Here is a 5,871-nt window from a genome sequence, read left to right as displayed (position 1 = left end):
CGAACTAGAGTAGATAAGGATAGCTATCATGTAGCTATTATTCATGGGCGGTGTACCAACCGCGTCTCCAACTGACAAGTCGGTGACATAAATACACAACGGTCACCCTGGCGTATCATGAGTGGAGCTCGATATCTCAACAGTTACAAGCTTCATTCAAATACTGAGTCTGCAATAGATCTTAAAAGCGTATTGAAGGAGAGAATCTTGAATAGCAAGATTGAATTCACCTTAGGAGAGATTTTGGGAATTGTAAAGAGAGGGTTTCATGAAGAAATTATAGATATCATAAAGAGAAAGAAACATGTGATTCGGACTATAGAAGAGCCTGTCATGCAAGGTATCACAATTGAGGAGCTGACTAAGGAGAGTGATGATGAAATTCTTGTTGAGAGTATTGCAGTATATCCAAAGGTTATGAAGAGTATACAACCAATGCACTATGTAGAGGATCATGCACCTGTAATGATTACATCTAGGCATTTTTCTAAAAGTAATTGGGCATGAGCAACCACTAAGACAGTGCTTAATATTGGAGAGATGGAGACATTGTGTGTTGCCTTGCTACATCACAGCTCAAAGATAAATGTTATAGTTTGTCATTTGTATGAGAGGGGAAAGTGACATATAGATATAGAACATGGTTGACAGATGAGAGCCACCAATAATATTGCAAGAGAGCTATATGCAACATGTTTGAATATGAGGGTGTCCATAGGGAATGTTTAGGGTGATTGTCATTTCTTAATGTAGGATTGATGTTCTTATGATGTCATTTTGGGTCAGCCCTTTATCATGAAGCACAGATGGAAGCAAAGGTTATAGATGACGGATCTACATGTATGTGGATCCGAAGCAAAGATGGGAAAAGAGCTTAGCAATTTATGACAGTATATGTAAATCACCCATGAAACAAAGATACATTACAAGATTCTCCTCTACCCACAAAAAAGCCAAATTTTCACTAGGTTCCTCTTTCCTACAAGACGACAGTGGTACAAGGAGAGAAAAGCTCTCTCCTCCTGGTAGCGATGCTTTTTCTTCAAGATTTATTGATCTTTCAACTGAGAGTTCTTTTTGTTTTCACAAAGTTGCAAAGATGTCTAGAGTTGCCCAGCAATATGCATGAAGAAAGGAAAAAGGGTTGAAAAGAGCAAGTTTATTGCAAGATGAGGAGTGCATTGATAGGATGTATGATGGGTTATCTTATGCAAATACTATTACAGAGATTGAAGATATGTTGAAAATAGAGGTGCAAAGTGGTTCCAATTTTGTGCAAGTACATTCCCTAGATATGTACCATGAGATTGTTGATTTTATGCAAGAAAGTGGGTTGGATACTGAGTTTTCTCAACAAAAAGAGTTATTTGCTTATGTATTTTAGCAAAAAGAGAAGAGGGCTGAATTATCATCCAGTAGAGTTATAGGGGGATGAGTTATTTCAACCAAAAGAGTTTTATGCTGATTCATTTCAGCATACAAAGTTTGGGGCTATTTATATGTAGTCCAAAGAGACTATGAATTATTTATTTCAACTAATAGGGTTGGATACTCCCCATTTGCAACAAAATTTGGGTTTACAAGAGAAAAAGAGTGAAGCCAAGGTTCAAACCAAATACAAAACAGTTGACAAGAAAGTGAAACCAGTTTGCAGGCTCGTTACCTCCTAACAATGATGGGCAAATGAAGAGGGTTGCCAAGCAACTGAATTTAAGGAATCCAAAAAATATTTTTTAGCAAAGACATTAGCAAAATTGAAGATTGGGAATGGGGATTTCTTGCTTCTTGCAAAGAGACGATGCTTTGAGGAGAATATGCTCACTACTGATGCAATGTTTAGAAAGATCGAAGCTATATCGACAATGAATGTAAAAGAGACACTGAAAGAGCATACTAATGATACCTTGACTAAGAGTATTAATACTAAAATACTTGAGAATGTAAATGAAATGGATAAAGTGCATGTAGATGGTATAGACTCAGGATACAAAAGAACTGGACATTTTGATTGAGGGTGTTCATATGCAAGATGTAGAAGTTAGAGAGGAGAGCAAAGAAGACATTGTGACAATGTTGCTTGTACAATACAAATATACTTTCATAGGTGTTTTTTCCAAATTAATCATAGAGAGATATGCTATGGATTGCAAAGCTAGAGGGGGTGACGATACTCAACCTATGTTTCAGACATGGATACTAAAACAAGGAGATGTATACATACTTATTTATGGATTTCAAGAGTTTCACCAACCTGAAAAAGGAATGATAGAATATTCAAGTGATTGTCTTCAAGAAGAGGGCGACATATGTAGAATGATGAAGTTTTCAATCCTAGCAGACTCCATGTGTTGCTAAATATGATATATAGGTTGTTTAGACCAAAAGAGAATGTATGGGATGTATGCATGCCTTATTGGTTGATTATCCAATAGCCATTTGATCTAGGAGGAGGGATATTGCTGTAGGTTACTGCAGAAGTCAGGTTGGAGCAAAATTGAATATCTTGAAAATTGTTATATGTCACCAAGGATTTATGGTGGCCAGAACTTCTAGGATGGTATTCTATACCTAGGGAAGAGCCTGCCAAGTTTGGTTGTCATCTGACTTGGTATGGAAAGTTACAAGGACAAGAAGGTCGATGTTTGGCCAAGACTATGTGCAGTAAAAGACAGTTGCAAACCGCACATCAAATTTTAGGGTCTGGAATCTTTGAAATTTAGTTCTAAGTTCTTCACAAGACTTGTAGATCAAAATCAAGGCTACAACTTTGTAGAAGAAAGCTCAGCGATCCAAGTTACGGATCAAAAGATATGGGCCGTTTTCTACAAGGTGGTCATGTAGGATAGTTTTTCGGGCATAAAGAGATTGAATCTAAAGGATGTAAAGTATTGTATGAAACATATACTTTAACAGAGGTGGATAGGACTGACTTGAGGATTCCCATAGCAAGGAAAAGGTTCAAAGTGTTTAAGAGAAGAGATACAAAAGAGTATGCAGTGGAGGACTTGACAAAAGAAAGACAAAGATGACATGGTAGATGAAGATGCACCCTTTTACTTGCCAGGCAACCTCAAGGCCTGGTGCTATTCACCCTGGCCACAAAAGTACGTAAGTTCATCCCTTTGATTCTTGGATGGTGCTCATTAAGCCCCATATACCTTCCTTACTACTCAATGAAGCACCTAGTGCTGTTGCTTGACAAAGGGGAAGCCTATGTCTTTCTATTTCTTACTACTGACAGTTGTGGCATGCATCATCCTCTCTCTTATCTAAGCAATGATTCTTTGCCTCACAAGTAGACTACTAGAGAAAACTCCTATTTGTAGGATTAGAGATGATGTCTATACAATTGAAACAAAAGGGTTCTATGGAAACAACCTGTGTAAAGATAAAGTCCAAAGTTCTTTGAAGAGGGCAAATGAGACCACTGTTCAATCAGAAAAAGGTCTAGAATTGGCCACGCTGAGAGTTCGAGGTCTGATACATGTACATTGCCTTAATAGAATTAACAAATGTACTAGTTTGTCCAACCACCAAACAAATCAAAAAATTCACAACACTGATTGATATGTAAATTACTTCATTTGCTGGTGCCATAATCTACAAGACTTGCTTAATGCTATTAGATAGAATTTGATGGGTGTTGTAGGGAAAGAAGTCGTTAATGACAACGACATATGTTAAGGTTACTAAAGGGGCTGATTGTGGATTACAACACAAAAAGAGACTGCAATTAAATGAGGCCAATCAGTCAGTAGGCTGTAGCTAAGGCGAGCCACCCTCCTACACCCTCTCTGACCAACTAGTGAGTTCTCCAAAACCTAACAAGCCTATATTAAGGATGTATAACATCCAATGAACCAACCCCCTTTGGGAGAGGGGGTTGTATGGAAGCAGACTTCAATCCATATTTGTATGTCTAATGTGATCGACCATAGGTTAATGATGTGGATCTTTGATCTTGGTATATTCCATGTGATATACAAGTTATTTAACGCCAAAGGGGATGTCTTGCATGTATGTGTGTCTTCTTGGACAAGTATCCAATGGATGTTTGACCAAGTAGGAGACTACAATGGACATCCAGGGCTAAGCTGAAGATGTCTAAAACTATTTTGATTGGGAGAGGATTAATGGTGACCGATACATCCAAATTGGGCTTTTATACCTTTGGAAGGGTCCTACAAAGTTTGGTTAACATCTGAGTTTGTATGCAGGAGATGTCAAGAATTGCGTGGTGGAGGGGGTTGCTCAAGATGCTGCGCCGAACACACACAGAATCCACAAAGAGAAGCTCACTCAGGAGACAAGAAGAGAGATGGAGGCCAAACGTTTTCTTGCTGGTTTCTTCTTCTTCTTCCACACTTTTTACAATGTACACAAAGTATAGATAAGATACAACATAAAAGGAAAGTGGCCTACTAAGTCAAACAATGCATAATCGACTACACTAGTCGACTGGCGCTATAACTATGCCAGCTGTAAATAGGTGTAACGACCTGAATATAATAAGTAATGAGTCAGTGGCCATGTGAGATGCATAATGACCACCGACGTGCTAAGTGTAGATGTGTGGACCCATCTAACCAGGTGGTCCATCATCCATGTCCACATGTGTTGAACTTGCCATCTCAACACTCCCCCTCAAGCTCAACTGCATCTCTGCAACTCCAAGTAAGCTTCAAAACTTTTGAAGCTTCTCTGTACCCAATGCCTTCGTGAAGATATCAGCTATCTGATCCTGTGTGCTGACATACACCAAGTCAATCTCACCTGCTAGTACCTTCTCTCTCACAAAGTGGTAGTGTACCTCAATATGTTTTGTCCTGGACTGGAACACAGGGTTCCTAGCCAACTGTATACTGCTCATGTTGTCACAATAAATGACAACTGGACCTTCCACCTGGATATCCAAATTGGCCAATAACTTTTGCAGCCATACTACCTCACATGTTGCAACAGCAGCACCTCTATACTCAGCCTCTGTACTTAACAAAGCAACTGTAGATTGCTTTTTGCTGCTCCATGCAACTGCTGCACTACCAAGAGAGAACATGTATCCGCTGGTAGATCTTCTATCAGACATACTACCAGCCCAATCTGCATCTGTGTATCCAAATACATGTACATCTGTACCTGCCTCATAGAAAAGTCCATAATGTAATGTGGACTTCACATATCTCAATATGCGTCTGACTGCATCCAAATGTGGTTTTCTAGGTACTTGCATAAACTGACTCACAAGACCAACAGTGTAGCTCAAGTTTGTGAGAAATGCGGGATCTAGAGCATGGCAAAAATGGAAGCTATGGAGGATGGAAAAAGAAGTGTAGACTCATGATGGAAAGGACACTGTTTGTTACACAAGTGAATTAGGTTCCAAGATTGAGACTTGGACTCATAAACACAATCTTGTGTATGTGGACAATGACATTGACACTTTACTGAAATGAAAAGAGTACTATCATTGCATTAAGAAAGGAAGCAAGTACAATGCTTTATAGGAAAGTAGGAAACTGCAGTAGGCACCATTGTGCATATGGGATAAGTTAGCCTGCATATCCTTGACCTGAGACTCCATACAAAGAGGCTGTTTGAGTGTGATTGCTGATTCTCAACACCCCTCCTCAATCACAACTAGAAAAGGCACAAAGTGTGTAGAGGCTGTAATGAGAACCACCTGCAAAGTGTGGGCATACCACAGACATGGCAAAACACCAGAGGCTGTCGCAGAAAAAGCTAAGTGTGGGTACCATAAACATGGTGGACATCCAGAGGCTGTAACAGGGGCCTCACAAAGTGTACAGGGACTGTAATGCCAAGTTACATAAGGAGTTTACAAAGCTTATGGCAGGAAGCATTAGGGCAAGG

Source organism: Lygodium microphyllum, chromosome 24 (assembly GCF_053477565.2).
Source record: "Lygodium microphyllum isolate KBCC chromosome 24, Lygodium_microphyllum_v1.1.10, whole genome shotgun sequence".
In the NCBI taxonomy this organism is placed as follows: domain Eukaryota; kingdom Viridiplantae; phylum Streptophyta; class Polypodiopsida; order Schizaeales; family Lygodiaceae; genus Lygodium; species Lygodium microphyllum.
This window is presented reverse-complemented; position numbering follows the sequence as displayed.